At 37.3% G+C, this 19,904-nt stretch overlaps 1 protein-coding gene across 2 annotated transcripts in view; it reads left to right on the top strand.

Annotated features, from left to right (window-relative positions):
- The window catches only part of DIAPH2 (diaphanous related formin 2), a 969,789-nt gene that overhangs the window by 78,242 nt on the left and 871,643 nt on the right, over positions 1-19,904 (top strand). The window lies entirely within an intron of this gene.

Consider the following 19,904-nt stretch of genomic DNA (forward strand, 5'->3'; position numbering starts at 1 on the left):
ATTTCCTCCAGCAGGGGATCTTTCCAACCCAGGGATTGAACCCATATCTCTTGCATTGCAGGTGGATTCTTTACAGCTGAGCCACCGGGGAAGCTCGCTCTCAGCATAAGTAATTTTAATTAAAGGTCAAGTTACTGTAAAACAGTTATTGGCAGCATAGGTCTCAAAATCTATAATAGGGCATGGAAATAGTTTTCAGGAATGGCTAGATCCTTAGAAATTGTCTTCTTAGCCTACTTTCCATTTTTTTATATTCATATCTCCAATATCTTTACTCCTTGTCATTGGACTGAGAGAACACCAGCGTCATATCTAGTCATTTTATTTTCTTAAACACACCCACTCCCAAGTAAAGCATGTAAAGGGGGAGTAAAACTCACCCTGTAAATCGATCTCAAAGGTAACTAAATCTGGGTCACTTTTAAATTTTCTTCCCAAATACAATTCTCACCAAAGGTTCACAACTGAGGGAGTAGTAGGCTAGAAGTCCAGGAAGAGAAACTAAAGGAACTAGGTTTGCAAATTTCCTCTAATTGTAGCTAATAAACTTCACAATTCATTGCTTCTGTCCTGATTTGTACATAGAAATGTTTCCTAAGAGGGTTTTTTTTTCCTGTTTGAAAATTTCTACTAGTGTTTTCTTTTTTCTTTTTGCTCTGAAGTAATTTTCACAACCATGTATTGATATGCAGTGTGCCAGGTCATGTGCTACCTGCTGGAAGTACACAGATTTAATGCAGTTCCTCCCTTGCCCCCAAAGAGCTCAGAATTTAGTCAGGGAGACAAGCAACTAAACATAGGGTTTCCATGGTAATAGGACAGCTGTGAATAGGCTTTTGTGAGTACTTAACCCAGCACAAGGGCTCAGGGAGGAAACAGAAGATCTGAATATCCTGTGAGACCCAGTGTCACTTCTGAGTTTTCAGAGTTTTAATTTTTTGTCATTAAAGTGTTCTCAAAATTCGAGTGACTTAATTCATCAAGGTCCAATGCTTTCTATATGCCAGGTGCTGTTAAGCTCTGAGGAGAGAGAGCAGAGAACAACTTAAGGAAAATCCTACTGTCTCTGGTGGCTCAGATGGTAAAGAATCCACCTGCAATGTGGGAGACCTGGGTTCAATCCCTGGGTTGGGAAGATCCCCTGGAGGAGGGCATGGCAACCCACTCCAGTATTCTTGCCTGGAGAGTCCCCATGGACCAAGGAGCCTGGCAGGCTACAGTCCATGGGGTTGCAAAGAGTCAGACATGACTGAGCGACTAAGCACACAATTGTGGGGAAAAATAGAAGAAAGAAAGCAAAGACAAATTTCTGTGTCATGGAGAAGTTTATTTGGCAACTCTACTGAGTGCCAGATACTTTGTTAGATGCAGGGGAACATAAAGATGACAAAGACACTATCCCAGCTTCTGGGGTTTTAGTTTGTATGAGTTTTATACTTTTTATATTTTTTAATAGATTTTATATTTTTAAATGGTTGCAGAAAATCAAAAGAAGACTGTTTTATGGCACATGAAAAATTGTGAAATTCAAAAAAAAAGAAAAGAAAAATTGTGAAATTCAGTGTTCATAAACACAATTTTGTTGAATGCAGTCACAGCCATTTGTTTATGTATTGTTGGTGGCTCCTTTTGCACTGTGGAGTTGGGTAGTTGTAACAAAATCCCTGTGACCTGCAAAGCTTAAAACATTTACTGTCTGGCCCTTTACAGAAAAAGTGTCAATGTCTGGACTAGTGTAGTAGTCTCTAAACTTTCTGATTTCCTATCCTGTTAGAAAAAAACATGTATTTGAGCAAGTAACCTGAACATGTTTTACTTAAAAAAATATACGCACGTGTATGTACTAATACTTTGTATAAAGTACAGACATAGAAAAGGATGAGAACATGCAAAGAACAAGATTTTTAGGTGATTTTAAATGAGTTTATTTATTAATGGTGTAAAAGCCTTTGCTGTCGTGATTAATAACATTTTAATGAGAGCAATGTCATTGTGTCATTATTTTTTATGTCATGTTTAAAAAAAGACACTAATTAGAAGGTTTAGGTCCAAGTCCGTTTTATTTTGATACTTGATTTAATGTCTCTTATAGTTGAAACATAAATCTGATGATACATAGGTTCAAGTGGAACAAGAACATTGTTAGCTACACTTATTAAATCATAGTATTAACTTTGCTCATTCCAATCCATGAATCGAGCTAAGGTTTTCTGCTGAACCATGGCTAGTAAATTTCCATTTCCCTTAATGACAGTCACCTGTTCTTGAAAATTATCTGAAGTGTTGCATTTTTATATTTGCAAATAAATGGGTTCTAAATGGGTTTTGAAAAACGGGCTTCACTAGATGTCATCAGGGACATGGGCCCTTTGCATTCTTCCCTCCATATGCTTAATGTTGTAGACCCTCATCCCCGTGTTTATCTAATCATATCTGCTGCAGACATTGCACCTGATGCTTGGAAGGAGGAGGAAGAGGTGAGTCATGAAAGGATGAAGGGGACCCACCTGGCAGTTGGGTCTGCCGGTGTGTGGCTTTTTCAGTGAGGTTCTCTGGTGACTCAGAGGTTAAAGCGCATGTCTGCAATGCGGGAGACCTGGGGGAAATGGCAACCGACTCCAGCATTCTTGCCTGGAGAATCCCACGGACAGAGGAGCCTGGTGGGCTACAGCCCATGGGGTCGCAAAGAGTCGGACGCGACTGAGCGACTTCACTTTCATTTGAAGCAGTTACTTTCTTACCAGGTGTTAAACTGTTAAGGGATTGATTGTCCTTTGTGAATGAAAAATGCCCATCATGTGAAATTTCAGAGGTTTTAAAAATCTTTGTCTTGAGATAGCCAGAAATCTCTCTGTAAGATACATGTTATCATTCCCACTTTCTATGTTGTAAATGTTCTGCTGTATTTTAAATATCTTGCTTTAATTAATAAAAAAAACCTACATTCTAATGTATTTTGGTTTCAACTTCTTGCAGTGGTTTGGATTTTATATGTGGGGCAAACTTCCTGACTCAGGAATGCGTCTCACTTATAGTTTTTTTGTAAAACAACCTTTTATTAAATAAATCATTTATTTTGGCAATATGTTTTCTCAGATTGTTCCACTAGTGACTCAAAGAAATGTAATTTTTATACTTTATTATTGAAACAATCTAGTAAATAATATAAGCTGAGTTGTTTAAAACAAAAAACAGCTATATTTTCATTGAATTGTATGATAAACCTCCCACACTGAGTAATTTTTCTAATACTTGATCTAGCAAATTTTCAGCAGTGATTTCTATGTTTTCTGACAGAATTGGCTGACAAAGTAATGCATTTTAGTTTACTACCATGTTGTTTTGCATGTATTATCTCTGCTTCTTATACCAAGTGTTCCTCCAATATCATGGGACCTTTTGTCTTTTGCTATTAAAGAAAGCAAACAAACAAGAGATGCTTCTAAATGTGTGTCATTAAGTTTACAAAATTTCACTAAGTACTGGACTGCATATCACATGATTCTAGTTATTGCTGAGAAAATCGAAAAAGATGTTTGGATTTTAAATGTAAGTTTGAGGTAGCTTTAGGGCATGGCAACCCACTTCAGTATTCTTGCCTGGAGAATCCCCATGGACAGAGGAGCCTGGCAGGCTACAGTCCATGGGGTCACAAAGAGTTGGACACAACTGAATGATGAAGCACAGCACAGCACTTACTATCATTAGCTATATATTTTAAGGTACAATGTGCACATAAAGTGAGAGTCATCAGTGATAGTTGATAATTTCAGATTGTTACATTAGCAACTTTTAATCTTGTGGGACGAGCTTCTTATTAGCCTTATATTTTTGTTATTTTTAACATACGATATGACTAAGGAAAGGCTCAGACTTCTGTATAGGAAATACAACAATCTGGTATTTTCTTGTTGCCCTGTACTTGCATTATGGTACTCTCTTATTATCCTCAATATGTTGTCTTTGCAGGAATCTTTTAAAGGTACTTTTCTATTTTGTTGTTGTTTTGAGGACTAACTTAGCTAAAACTAGGTAAAATAGCCTGTAAGTTCACTTAACCAAGTACTTGTAACTGCAAGTACACTGCAGTATACTGACAGTGAGAAAAACATGGGTTGTGAATACCCAACTGTTCCCTTGAGATAATTCCTATACCATTTGGAGCTATGGATCCAGTGAGGGATTCAGTATTATTCTCACGTTAAATATTAAAGTTTATTTTCTTGTATTTTGATTAAACATCAATATTTCACAAGCCACAGTTGATGCTTTAAGTAATATTGAACTCGGGAAACCACTGGTTGAATGTTGAACTCAGGATTAAGGATTATGGGAGAGTGAATTTGTGTTTCCCAATAGCTAGATAGACATTCTAAATTTACCTTCTTGATGATGAAGAGGTATATGTAGATGTTCATAGTTGGTTTCCTCCAATAAGGCCTGGAACCAGAAATAGCTGAAGACTTTTTGTGCAGTACTCAGTAACATTCATTTAATTTCATACTCCCCCCACCAGCTCCCGGCTTTTGGCTCTATACTATTTGTAGAGATATTGTATTTGGACAATTTTTTTTCCTTTAACTTTGTTTTCCATACAGACTTCTATATGTTATGTAGCTACAGTCTATAAAGGTAAACTTAACTGTATCATATGAAGACATGAGGTGGTTAATTAATACCAGGTACAATTGGCCAGTTAGCTACTTATGTGGCATATCCCTGATGCTGTTATTGGAATTTTAAAAAGAAATGTTCTATCCTTTTTAGTTCACAGAAGTTAGAGGAATTACATGTAGAACATATCTTTATATGAACATTTCTTTAGAAAAGAATAAAGAAATAAAGTTGCTGTATAACATAGGGAGCTCAACTTGGTGCTCTGTGGCATCCTAGAAGGGTGGGATGAGGTGGGAAGTGGTAGGGAGTTTCAAGAGTGAGGGAACATATATATACCTATGACTGATTCATGTTTATGTATGGTGGAAACCAATACAACATTGTAAAGCAATTATCCTCCAATTAAATAAATTCCATGTTGATGTTTGACAGAAAATAAGAAAATTTTGTAATTATCCTTTGATTCAAAAATAAATAAATTTTAGAAAATTAAAAAAAAACCTTAATGTCTTATTTTAACAACAAACATTACCAAATAAGTGGATGGATAAATGAATAAAAAATAAAGAAATAAATGCTGTAAAAATCCATTAATTTATAATCTTAAAATAATCAAAGATAACTATAATTGCTGTTCATGCTAGTAGGGTATCATTGGCTTATTCTCTTCAGGGGTACAGATCCCCTTAAAATAGAAGTTAAAGAATACTTGAGTGACTTCCCTGGTGGTTCAGTGGTTAAGACTCCACACTCCCAGTGTAAGGGACCTGGGTTTGATCCCTGGTCAGGGACCTAGATCTTACATGCCACAACTAAGAGCCCACACACAGCAACAAAGATCACATGTCCTACAGCTAAAACCTGGCATACATAGCCAAATAAGTTTTTAAAAAGTTTTGAATACTTATAATTGAGAAGCAGAAGGAAGAGGGCAGCAAGCATTTCATCAAATGATTCATTTGATTCATTTCATTCATCAAGTCAAGTTCAGACTTAAAAACAGCAAGTGGAAAATCCAGTCTTAAACTGGGATCAATACATGTTGCAGAAACAAAAAGTTACTTTATAGAAAGTACATAGAAATTTATAGCAACTTTATAGAAAGAAGGAGCAAGTATTCTTATAGGGAAGGAAGAAATGTAAAAACATATATAATTGACATTTACCTCTCATAAAGCAAGTGAGAAAAACAATGGAAGGTTAGGAAAATAGAAAATGATGCTAGAAGATGAGGAAGTTAAAGTATATTTAAAGATTTATGGGAGGTGAGAGGGAGAAGGAAAGAATGAGAATGGATGAGAGTACAAATGAATGAATAGGCAGCTGGTTCAACTTTTAACCTTCTTGTTTGACTCTATTCTTATACAGTTTCTCAGTAATAACTGTAAGAATACAATGTTTATTTGCTGAAGGAATTAAGGAGGTTGTCTGTAATGAGAAAATTGCATCATAGTATAACTGGTAGGAGAATAATTGATTTAGTGTTTATAAATATGGCTTGATGCTAATACAGTACAAATATTATAAGTGGTCAGTCTTCATCTTTTTTTTAAATTACAAAATACTACAATTCTTATGTTGTGGAAGTATTCAACTAAATTTTCAATACAGTAAAAGCTTGCTTTTGTGTTCTGTGTACTATAAGAACTCAGTCTGTTTAACATTACTATATATAAAATAGATAACCAACAAAGACCTACTGTATAGTACAGGGAAATATACACAATATCTTGTAGTAAAGTATAATGAAAAAGAATCTGAAAAAGTGTGTGTCTATGTGTGTGTGTGTGTATATATATATATATATATTTATAAAACTTAATCACTTTACTGTATACCTGAAACTAATACAATGTTGTAAATCAACTATATTTCAAAAAAAATTTAAAAAACTAAGTGTGTTTAGTAGTAGTTTCATATTCAATTACATTGTTCAGAATAAGTATTGAATTATGGATATTGCTCTATTTAGTTTTACAATTCTGCTATAAAGCTGGAGTTAATGATTTGGAAGTATTAGCTGCCTAATTAGTAGTATGCTGCTGCTTTGTGTAAGAATAAGATTAGTCATTATGGTCTCCTCTGTTCGTGTGAATGGTACCTATTCCCAATCAGCCTGAAATGTTTGTGGCCGTAAAACATATTAAACTATTTAGAGAAAAATTCCTAAATATCACATTGGTTCAGCAAATATTTATTAAATGCTTGGTGCATTCCAGGATTGCATACTCTTTTTTTTTTTTTTTTAGGTCCCACAAAAGCTTTTAGAGCTGCAGTTCATGAAGGCAGGGGTGGGTGCAAACACCACCATCTTAAAAATAATGTGATTGGTCCTGGGGCTTTGCGAGTCCATTAACATTGTTTCTTGTAATATCTACTTCAGCTTATAAAGAATAGTTTTGCTGATAACCGGGGACTTCCCAGTGGCTCAGCAGTAAAAACTCCACCTGCAGTGCGGGAGATCCAGGAGCCTCAGGTTCAATCCCTGGGGATTGCATACTCTTTGCTTGGGAATACAAAGATAAAAAAGAACCTAGTTTCTGCCCTCAGTTTATAGTTTAAGGTAGATGGATTTATTACAGAGTTTCATTTTAAGTGCTATAGTATAGGAAATTAATATGGAAGAATAGCATGAAGATGGTCACTTCTAAACAAGGTGCTTTGAGGGATATCTGAAGAATTAGCAGGGGTATATGAGTTAGCCTGATATGAATTTGGCTAGGGTGGGAGGAGATGGGGGTTAACAGAGGGAGAGTGTGGTGAAGTCGACAGCATCATGAACAAAGTAATGGAAATGTGTAAGAGCATAGCATGTGTAGAAAAATGATGAATAATCTTGTGTTATTCAAACACAAGGGGTAAGATGAACAGTGGTAATGAAAGAAATGAGACTAGGGAAGTAATAACAACATGAACATGAATAATAACATGAACATTCTTTGATGGCTAGCTAATATACACCAGGCCTGGGTGCCTGATTGCACTTAAACTTGACATTCCTGTGAGGTCTATATTCTTCATATTCTCATTATTATCCTGTCTGCCTCCATGATTCTACTCTTGATAGCATGATCTTTGCCCTGTGTCATTGAAAATTGAATTGGAGGTATATGGTAACACAGAATGTATACCTATGGCTGATTCATGTTGAGGTTTGACAGAAAACAACAAAATTCTGTAAAGCAATTATCCTTCAATTAAAAAAAAAAAGAAAAAAGAAATGTCATTGGAAGGCGAGCAGACTCTCTACATAGAGATTGCCAACGGTGGCATTACCACACTCTAAGGCCTGACTATGGAGTGTACAAGTACAGACACTCAATCTTGTCAGTATTTCAGAGTTGATTCTAGTTGGGGATACAGATACGTGCTATTTGCAGGAGACCATAATTTAACCAGAATGTTATGAGATGGTAGAGACATAGTATAGTATATATGAGCAGTATTTAGAGGTTTCGATGGAAACAAACACAATATGATTTAGCAGAATGATGTTCTTGCCAATAAAGTCATAAAATCAGAGGCTGAATTGAGAAGTATAGTATTTCAAGATGAAGGACATGGAAATCCTTTCCTTCCTTGGATTTATCAAATCACAGGGTATTTGAGAGAGATGCTGAACTATGTCACATGAAGATAAATTGAAACTGGTATGTATACTTTAGCCTCAAGGAGAGAGTATTGTCTTCATGTAATATTTACAGGTTCCTTTCATTTATTTCTTCTGTCCAATCTACCATCCCTCTTAGTTTGAACTCTTATTACCATTACTTGAGTTACTTCAAAAGCCCAGATTATTAAACATAAGATAATTTATTCTGATTAATTTAAATAGAATATTTATACACACACACATAAAGAGATATGAACCAGGAGGGTTTTAAAACAGGCTCCAGTTATTCCTAAGTATAGGAATAACTTTCAGAACCACACAGCCAAAACATAATCTGATGAAGGAGCAGAACCACTTTGTCAAATTGTTGTGATGAAAAAGATGTGTCTGCTGCCATCAATTCCATGTCCATGTCACTTCTGTTGCCACCCATGCTAGCAAAACATGGGTGAAACTACACCTCATATGCATCTATTTCATGGATGACAACTAAGCCATCTTACTGTATTGTTATAAGGGATAGGGAGACTGATAAATGTGGTTTTCATGGATTCTTCATTGGTGGGGCTGATACTGGGTGGGTGTTTAAAATTATAGCGGGCATGTTCAAGTGCTATTGGGCAGCCAACCATGACAGAAGCCTACTGTGGTCTGGTAGCTAATCTCTTGGCCTTCACTCAGGTTTTTCTCCTCCTTCAAGACCCAAATCCTGGTGAAGACTTCTCTTTTGTCTTTTCCATCTGTCCTCTGTGTTCCTAAGACATCCTGTACATGCCTCTGTTATACCCATATGTTTGCATACCGCTCTTTCCTACTATATGTTCTTAGTCACTCAGTCAGTCGTGTCTGACTATGGGCGACCCCATGGACTATATAGCCTGCCAGGCTCCTCTGTCCGTGGAAATTTTCCAGGCAAGAATACTGGAGTGGGGTCGCCATTTCCTTCTCCATCCCTACTATACTATGAATTGTTTGTTTTTATTAATTTAACAGACAAATTAGCATTTACTAAATATTAGGCATTGTTTTAGGAACTTCACAAATAATAACTCATTTAATTCATGGGCTCAAGCACTCTTTCAAATTTTCCATTTTCACTCCCTACCTAGCATATTATTCTATGGTGCATGGTAAAGTGAAAGTGTTAGTTGCTCAGTCATGTCTGACTCTGCAACCCCATGGACTGTAAGGCCACTAGGCTCCTCTGTCCATGGAACTCTCCAGGCAAGAATACCTGAGTGGGTAGCCATTACCTTCTCCTCAGGTGGTACATGGTATGAGTTTGGTAAATAAGTGAGTCAAAATTTAGAAAATAGAGAAGAAAAAATAATGATGTGATCTTGCCACCTTAACATGATATTAGTATTTTGTTGTACATATTTCAGATCCAGTCCTCCAAAGTAAAACTTGGCAAAAGTTAAACTACCCTATAATGGGAAGGACTGCGTGTGGAGGTAGTGAGTTTCCTGTTAGTTGAAGTTGACACAGAACATAGATGAGTATCTGTGGACTTTATAAAGTGCTATACAGCCTCATTTCTGCGATTCTCACTTTGATTCAACAATGCTAGATCTAGCCTTTGAGAGAGAAAGAGAGGCTGGCTTCAAGTAAGTCATTTACAGGTAAGATATACAAATGAGAAATGAGATAAGATAGGAAAAGTAGAGGTAGAGACAGTGATAGAGATGACTGGGAAGTGGGGTCAGGTATATATACATGAAATTTATAGGTATTGATTGTGAATTAATCATTGTAGGAGTCACTGAAGTGGGTGCAACTATATATCATGAGATACTGGTGTCATTGAAGTTACTATTCAATACATAGATGCAGTTTGATTACTTTTTATGGATCCTTTGTTTTTTTCCCCACATTCTCATACATTATTTTTTTAAATTATTTTAGTATTTTTCTTTGTCCATTCATTTAGTTGATTAAAAACTAGTAATGTTTAGAATTACTAAGCAAGTAAAGGGATAAAAATACTGATTTCTTTTTCTTGTTTTAAAAAATCGAGATACCTTTCAGAAGCCATAAAATTCATCCTCTTAAAGTATGTAGTTCAGTGGTTTTTTTCCTTCTCTTCATGTAATCAAAGAGTCGTGCAACCATCACAACATTCATTCTTAGAACATTTTTATCACACACAAATGAAACACCGTACCTGTTGGCAGTCACAGCCCAGTTCTCCCATCCTCTCTTGCCCTGCCTCTGACAACCACTAATTCACAAATCTCTATAGATTTGCCTGTTCTGGATATTTAATATAAATGGAATCATGTAATGTATGGTCTTTTGTGACCTGCTTCCTTCATTTAGCATAATGTGATTTCAAGTTTCATCCATGAAGTATAGAATGTATCAGTACTTCATTCCTCTTTGTGGCTGAATAATATTCCATTGTATGGACATATGACATTTTTTTATCCATTCATCATTTGATGGACATTTGAATTGTTTCCACTCTAATATTTCTGCTATGAACATTCAAGTACGAGTTTTTGTGTGGACATATGTTTTCATTTGTCTTGGGTATAAGCTGAGTCATGTGGTAACTCTACATATAACTTTTTGAGGAACTACTAGACTGTTTTCCAAAGTGACTATATCATCTCATATTCTTACCATCAGTGTGTAAGGGTTCCAGTTTCTTCACATCCTCACCAACAATTGTTATTATCTTTTCTGTCTTAGCCTTTATTACTGTGGGAGTGAAGTGGTGTCTCACTGTGGTTTTGATTTGCATTTCCTTGGTGAATAGTGATGTTGAGCCTCATGTGCTTATTGGCAATTTGTATGGCTTCTTTAGAGAAATGTCTGTTCAAATCCTTTGTCCACTTGTAGTTGGGTTATTTGTCTGTTGTTGATTTGTAATGCTTCTTTTTATGGGGATACAAGCCCCATATCAGATGTATGACTTGTAAACATTTTCATACATTCTGTATGTTGTCTTTTCATTTGATGTTGATTTTAGAGGTGTAGTCCTTTCCAACTTGGTTTTATGACCCTTCAATTGTGTCTTAATATGTTTCAGGGGTTAACATGAGTTTCAAAATGAAGAAAAAATGATTTATCTAGTGAAAATGTTCTATGTCTTTGTAACACAATATAAAGGAACATTTCCAACCAAATCAAAGCTTATTGAACCTCAAAACGATGTGTTGCTGTAACTGAATATTTTTCTTTCCAGTTAGTGGTCCTTGTTATCCCAATGCAGGTAACTATGTTTCTGATTTTTTCCCCCAAATTCAGCAACTTCTCATGAATCTTTCTTCAGTTATATATTGTAGATATATATTTCCTATAATTTACAAATTATGTTTGCTCTTCTAGATAATATTTATCCTAAGGGAACATATGCCAAGTAGTAAAGTGTTTATTTGTTTATTTTTGCTATCACAGTGAAAAAATAACTTTGCTAAGGCTGAATGATGTATATCTATGCTATAAACTGCCAGTTTATTCTGTGGAATAGTTAAAAAGTTTTTCTTGTTTCTACTCATTGAGTAGGTAGCAATATGAACCATAAATATATGGTAAAATTTATATAACAGGGTATATAGAGTGAAAAATAATAGTGAAGGAGCCGAAAAATGGTGGTTGTTGATAGTCAGCATGACTTACTATTTTAATACAGAGAACATTAATTTTTTTCTTTTTTACGGTTTATTTTGTTGCGGTATAGTTGATTTACAATGTTGTGTTTTTTTTTTTTTAATATTATTTTATTAGTTGGAGGCCAATTACTTCACAACATTTCAGTGGGTTTTGTCATACATTGACACCAATCAGCCATAGAGTTACACGTATTCCCCAACCCGATCCCCCCTCCCACCTCCCTCTCCACCCGATTCCTCTGGGTCCTCCCAGTGCACCAGGTCTGAGCACTCGTCTCATGCATCTCACCTGGGCTAGTGATCTGTTTCACCATAGATAATATACATGCTGTTCTTTTGAGACATCCCACCCTCACCTTCTCCCACAGAGTTCAAAAGTCTGTTCTGTACTTCTGTGTCTCTTTTTCTGCTTTGCATATAGGGTTATCATTACCATCTTTCTAAATTCCATATATATGCATTAGTATACTGCATTGGTGTTTTTCTTCCTGACTTACTTCACTATGTATAATAGGCTCCAGTTTCATCCATCTCATTAGAACTGATTCAAATGAATTCTTTTTAACAGCTGAGTAATATTCCATGGTGTATATGTACCACAGCTTCCTTATCCAATCATCTGCTGATGGGCATCTAGGCTGCTTCCATGTCCTGGCTATTATAAACAGTGCTGCGATGAACATTGGGATGCACGTGTCTCTTTCAGATGTGGTTTCCTTGGTGTGTATGCCCAGAAGTAGTATTGCTGGGTCATATGGCAGTTCTATTTTCAGTTTTTTAAGAAATCTCCACACTGTTTTCCATAGTGGCTGTACTAGTTTGCATTCCCACCAGCAGTGTAAGAGGGTTCCCTTTTCTCCACACCCTCTCCAGCATTTATTGCTTGTAGACTTTTGGATAGCAGCCATCCTGACTGGCATGTAATGGTACCTCATTGTGGTTTTGATTTGCATTTCTCTAATAATGAGTGATGTGGAGCATCTTTTCATGTGTTTGTTAGCCATCTGTATGTCTTCTTTGGAGAAATGTCTGTTTAGTTCTTTGGCCCATTTTTTGATTGGGTCATTTATTTTTCTGGAATTGAGCTTCAGGAGTTGCTTGTATATTTTTGAGATTAATCCTTTGTCTGTTTCTTCATTTGCTATTATTTTCTCCCAATCTGAGGGCTGTCTTTTCACCTTACTTATAGTTTCCTTTGTAGTGCAGAAGCTTTTAAGTTTCATTAGGTCCCATTTGTTTAGTTTTGCTTTTATTTCCAATATTCTGGGAGGTGGGTCATAGAGGACCCCACTGAGATTTATGTTGGAGAGTGTTTTGCCTATGTTCTCCGCTAGGAGTTTTATAGTTTCTGGTCTTACATTTAGATCTTTAATCCATTTTGAGTTTATTTTTGTGTCTGGTGTTAGAAAGTGTTCTAGTTTCATTCTTTTACAAGTGGTTGACCAGTTTTCCCAGCACCACTTGTTAAAGAGGTTGTCTTTTTTCCATTGTATATCCTTCCCTCCTTTGTCAAAGATAAGGTGTCCATAGGTTCGTGGATTTATCTCTGGGCTTTCTATTCTGTTCCATTGATCTATATTTCTTGCTTTGTGCCAGTACCATACTGTCTTGATGACTGTGGCTTTGTAGTAGAGTCTGAAGTCAGGCAGGTTGATACCTCCAGTTCCATTCTTCTTTCTCAAGATTACTTTGGCTATTCGAGGTTTTTTGTATTTCCATACAAATTGTGAAATTATTTGTTCTAGTTCTGTGAAAAATACCGTTGGTAGCTTGATAGGGATTGCATTGAATCTGTAGATTGCTTTGGGTAGAATAGCCATTTTGACAATATTGATTCTTCCAATCCATGAACACGGTATGTTTCTCCATCTGTTTGTGTCCTCTTTGATTTCTTTCATCAGTGTTTTATAGTTTTCTATGTACAGGTCTTTTGTTTCTTTAGGTAGATATACTCCTAAGTATTTTATTCTTTTTGTTGCAATGGTGAATGGTATTGTTTCCTTAATTTCTCTTTCTGTTTTTTCATTGTTAGTATATAGGAATGCAAGGGATGTCTGTGTGTTAATTTTATATCCTGCAACTTTACTATATTCATTGATTAGCTCTAGTAATTTTCTGGAAGAGTCTTTAGGGTTTTCTATGTAGGGGATCATGTCATTTGCAAACAGCGAGAGTTTCACTTCTTCTTTTCCTATCTGGATTCATTTTACGTCTTTTTCTGCTCTGATTGCTGTGGCCAAAACTTCCAACACTATGTTGAATAGTAGTGGTGAGAGTGGGCATCCTTGTCTTGTTCCTGGTTTCAGAGGAAATGCTTTCAATTTTTCACCATTGAGGGTGATGCTTGCTGTGGGTTTGTCATACATAGCTTTTATTATGTTGAGATATGTTCCCTCTATTCCTGCTTTCTGGAGAGTTTTAATCATAAATGAGTGTTGAATTTTGGCAAAGGCTTTCTCTGCATCTATTGAGATAATCATATGGTTTTTATCTTTCAATTTGTTAATGTGGTGTATTACATTGATTGACTTGCGGATATTAAAGAATCCTTGCATTCCTTGGATAAAGCCCACTTGGTCATGGTGTATGAATTTTTTAATATGTTGTTGGATTCTGTTTGCTAGAATTTTGTTAAGGATTTTTGCATCTATGTTCATCAGTGATATTGGCCTGTAGTTTTCTTTTTTTGTGGCATCTTTGTCTGGTTTTGGAATTAGGGTGATGGTGGCCTCATAGAATGAGTTTGGAAGTTTACCGTCTTCTGCAATTTTCTGGAAGAGTTTGAGGAATATAGGTGTTAGCTCTTCTCTGAATTTTTGGTAGAATTCAGCTGTGAAGCCATCTGGTCCTGGGCTTTTGTTTGCTGGAAGATTTTTGATTACAGTTTCGATTTCCTTGCTTGTGATGGTTCTGTTAAGATCTACTATTTCTTCCTGGTTCAGTTTTGGAAAGTTATACTTTTCTAAGAATTTGTCCATTTCATCCAAGTTGTCCATTTTATTGGCATAGAGCTGCTGGTAGTAGTCTCTTATGACCCTTTGGATTTCAGTGTTGTCTGTTGTGATCTCACCCTTTTCATTTCTTATTTGGTTAATTTGGTTCTTCTCCGTTTGTTTCTTAATGAGTCTTGCTAACGGTTTGTCAATTTTGTTTATTTTTTCAAAAAACCAGCTTTTAGCTTTGTTGATTTTTGCTGTGGTCTCTTTAGTTTCTTTTGCATTTATTTCTGCCCTAATTTTTAAGATTTCTTTTCTTCTGCTAACCCTGGGGTTCTTCATTTCTTCCTTCTCTAATTGCTTTAGGTGTAGAGTTAGGTTATTTATTTGGCTTTTTTCTTGTTTCTTGATGTAAGCCTGTAATGCTATGAACCTTCCCCTTAGCACTGCTTTTACAGTGTCCCATAGGTTTTGGGTTGTTGTGTTTTCATTTTCATTCATTTCTATACATATTTTGATTTCTTTTTTGATTTCTTCTATGATTTGTTGGTTATTCAGAAGCGTGTTATTTAGCCTCCATATGTTTGAATTTTTAACAATTTTTTTCCTGTAATTGAGATCCAATCTTACTGCACTGTGGTCAGAAAAGATGACTGGAATGATTTCAATTTTTCTGAATTTTCCAAGACCAGATTTATGGCCCAGGATATGATCTATTCTGGAGGAGGTTCCGTGTGCACTTGAGAAAAAGGTGAAATTGATTGTTTTGGGGTGAAATGTCCTATAGATATCAATTAGGTCTAGCTGGTCCATTGTATCATTTAAGGTTTGTGTTTCCTTGTTGATTTTCTGTTTAGTTGATCTATCCATAGTTGTGAGTGGGGTATTAAAGTCTCCCACTATTATTGTGTTACTATTAATTTCCTCTTTCATACTCATTAGCATTTGCCGTACATATTGCGGTGCTCCTATGTTGGGTGCATATATATTTATAATTGTTATAATCTTCTTCTTGGATTGATCCTTTGATCATTCTGTAGTGTCCTTCTTTGTCTCTTTTCACATCCTTTATTTTAAAGTCTATTTTATCTGATATGAGTATTGCGACTCCTGCTTTCTTTTGTTCTCCATTTGCGTGAAATATTATTTTCCAGCCCTTCACTTTTAGTCTGTATATGTCTCTGGTTTTGAGGTGGGTCTCTTGTAGACAGCATATATAGGGGTCTTGTTTTTGTATCCATTCAGCCAATCTTTGTCTTTTGGTTGGGGCATTCAACCCATTTACATTTAAGGTAATTATTGATAGGTGTGGTCCCGTTGCCATTTACTTTGTTGTTTTGGGTTCAGGTTTATACCACCTTTCTGCATTTCCTGTCTAGAGTAGATCCTTTAGCATTTGTTGAAGAGCTGGTTTGGTGGTGCTGAATTCTCTCAGCTTTTGCTTTTCTGTAAAGCTTTTGAATTCTCCTTCATATCTGAATGAGATCCTTGCTGGGTACAGTAATCTAGGTTGTAGATTATTCTCTTTCATTACTTTCATTATGTCCTGCCATTCCCTTCTGGCCTGGAGGGTTTCTATTGATAGATCAGCTGTTATCCTTATGGGAATCCCTTTGTGTGTTATTTTTTGTTTCTCCCTTGCTGCTTTTAGTATTTGTTCTTTGTGTTTGATCTTTTTAATTTGATTAATATGTGTCTTGGAGTGTTTCGCCTTGGGTTTATCCTGTTTGTGACTCTCTGGGTTTCTTGGACTTGGGTGGCTATTTCCTTCCCCATTTTTGGGAAGTTTTCAGCTATTACCTCCTCGAGTATTTTCTCATGGCCTTTCTTTTTGTCTTCTTCTTCTGGGATTCCTATGATTCGAATGTTGGGGCGTTTCACATTGTCCCAGAGGTCCCTGAGGTTGTCCTCATTTCTTTTGATCCTTTTTTCTTTTTTCCTCTCTGCTTCATTTATTTCCGCCATTCTATCTTTTACCTCACTTATCCTATCTTCTGTCTGTGTTATTCTACTCTTGGTTCCCTCCAAAGTGTTTTTGATCTCATTCATTGCATTATTCATTTTTAATTGACTCTCTTTTATTTCTTCTAGGTCTTTATTAAACATTTCTTGCATCTTTTCAATCTTTGTCTCCAGGCTATTTATCTGTAACTCCATTTTGTTTTCAAGATTGTGGATCATTTTTATTATCATTATTCTAAATTCTTTTTCAGATAGATTCCCTATCTCCTCCTCTTTTGTTTGACTTGGTGGGCACTTGTCATGTTCCTTTACCTGTTGGGTATTTCTCTGCCTTTTCATCTTGTTTAGATTGCTGTGTCTGGAATGGGCTTTCTGTATTCTGGAGGTCTGTGATTCCTTTTTATTGTGGAGTTTTTACCCGGTGGGTGGGGTTGGACGGTTGGCTTGTCAAGGTTTCCTGGTTAAGGAAGCTTGTGTCAAGTGTTCTGGAGCGTGGAACTTGATTTCTTCTCTTTGAAGAGCAATGGAGTGCCCAGTAATGAGTTTTGAGATGGGTCTATGTGTTAGGTGTGACTTTGGGCAGTCTGTATGTTGACTTTCAGGGCTATGTTCCTGCGTTGCTGGGGAATTTGTGTGGTATGTCTTGCTCTAAAACTTGTTGGCTCTTGGGTGGTGGTTGGTTTCAGTGTAGGTATGGAGGCTTTTGGACGGTCTCTTATTACTTAAAATTCCATGTAGTCAGGAGTTTTCTGGTGTTCTCAGGTTTTGGGCTTAAATCTCCTGCCTCTGGATTTCAGTTTTATTCTTCCTGTAGTCTCAGGACTTCTCCAACTATACAGCACTGATAATAAAACTTCTAGGTTAATGGCGAAAAGATTCTCCCCCGTTAGGGACTCCCAGAGAGGTTCACAGAGTTACATGAAGAAGAGGACAGGGAGGAGGGAAATAGAGATGAGCAGGAGGAGAAAAAGGGGGACTTAAGAGGAGAGAGACAGATCTACGCAGTCGTCTGTTCCTAGAGTGTTCTCTGTAGCCCAGACACCCACAAAGGTTCACAGAATTGGATTGGGAAGAGAAGGGGAAAGGAGGAAATAGAGGTGTTCTGAGGTAGAAAACAGAGAGTCAAGATTGGAAGAGAATAATCTCTCCTCCTGAATAAAAATGGAAACTGAATATTGGATTCTTAAATGTTCACAGTTTATATCATATACTAAAGAACAGAAATTAAAAATCTAGAGTAGAGGTTAGACTCTTAAAAATACTATATTAAAAACAAAAACACAAATAGGAGGAAAGGAGGAAATAGAGGTGTTCTGAGGTAGAAAACAGAGAGTCAAGATTGGGAGAGAATAATCTCTCACTCCTGAATAAAAATGGAAACTGAATATTGGATTCTTAAATGTTCACAGTTTATATCATATACTGAAGAACAAAAATTAAAAATCTAGAGTAGAGGTTAGACTCTTAAAAATACTATATTAAAAACAAAAACACCCCCCCCAAAAAATTTTAGAAATATATATGAGGTTCGGTTTAAAAATAGGGCTTCTCTTCTTTTTTTTCCTTTCTTCTTTGTAAGGTTATAGTGTATTGAAAATGAATAATTAAGGAGGAGTAGAGGAGTACTAGAGGACTTTAAAAGAAATAAGAGAAAAAGAAAAATAGAAAATAGAAGAGAAGAAGGGAAAAGAAAAAAAAGAAAAAAAAAGAGAAAAAGGGGGAAAAAAATTTTCCCTAACTAAAAATATCGTAAGAATTTATGAAAATGAAAGTTAAGGAGTAATGGGGGAGTAATAGGGAATTTTAAAGGAAAATAAAAGAGAAAAAATAAAAAAGAAAAAATAAAATAAAATAAATTTTTTTTTTCTTACTTAAAAAAAAAAAAAGTAAAAATATATCTAGGAATTTCTCTGGAGCTGTTGAGGTCGGTGTGGGTTCGGGTCAGTTTCAGATAGCTCCTCGTTCCAGCTTACACTTCTTGATATCTACAGGTCCCTTGTGGTGTGGTCAGTGTTTCCTACAGGGATTTTAATCTGTTGCACCAGTTCCTTCGCAAGCGGTTCCCTTTGTTTATTTGGCTTCTGTTTGCCGGTCTCTTCAGGGCCTCATTTCCGCCCTGACATAGGCGGGCGGAGGTGGACTCTTATTCAGGTAGCTAGTTCCATCGCGTTGCAGGGCGGGGCTGGCGCTTCAGGGTGGGGCTGGAGCTGCAGGGCGGGGCTGGCGCTGCGGGGCGGGGCCGGCGCTGCTCAGGCTCCGGCTGCTCTATATGGAGTGCGCCCGCGCTGCGCGTGGTTCCAGCCCTCGGGTGTTCCGCAAAAAGTCGGAACAGAAAGCTGCGCCTGCTCTTTGTGCCTTCCCCGTCGGAGCGGTCCAGGCAGCCAGGGGCTTGGTGGTGGCACTCTCCCCGGGTGCGCGCGCCCACTCCCTTCCGCGGTTCCAGTCTCAGATTCCGCCGGCGCCAGTCTGGTGCGTGCGCCTTCCGCCCTCCGAGTCCCCAGCCCCAGTCCCCGCCCGCGCCGGTCGGGTGCCTGCGCCCTGTGTCTCACCACGACCCTCCCGACGGATGTCGACCATCCAGAATCTCGGTCCCTTTGTTCTGCAAACGGTCGGCAGCGTGTTCTGGCCGGTTAATTTTCTCTCTCTCTTTTCTCTCCCACAGTTCAAGCTGGGAACTCACAAAAGCTTCCTCGGATTGTCCTCAGGGCACTCAGGCCCGGACCCTGCCCCAAGCAATGCCGCCCGCTCCTCTCCGTTCCGCCCCCACTTGCTGGTTGCGGATGCGGGCGTCTGGGGTACTTTTCTGCTGGGAGTTGCTTTTAGGCTTGTAATCTGTGGGTTTTATTTATTGTTTCTCTCCCAGTCAGATTCAAACTCCGAGATTCAAACACTTCCCCCAGGCCCGCCAGTGCGAGGGTTTCCCGGTGTCTGGAAACGTCCCTTAGTAAGACTCCCTTCCCGGGACGGGTCTCCGTCCTTAGCTCTTTTGTCTCACTTTTTATCTTTTATCTTTTATCCTACCTCCTTCTGAAGACAATGGGCTGCTTTTCTGGGCGCCTGGTGACCTCAGCTAGCGATCGGAAGTTGTTTTGTGACGTTTGCTCTGCGTTCAGTTATTCTTTTGATGAATTTCTAGGAGAGAAAGTGGTCTCCCCGTCC

This window comes from Muntiacus reevesi, chromosome X (genome assembly GCF_963930625.1).
Source record: "Muntiacus reevesi chromosome X, mMunRee1.1, whole genome shotgun sequence".
NCBI classification, from domain to species: domain Eukaryota; kingdom Metazoa; phylum Chordata; class Mammalia; order Artiodactyla; family Cervidae; genus Muntiacus; species Muntiacus reevesi.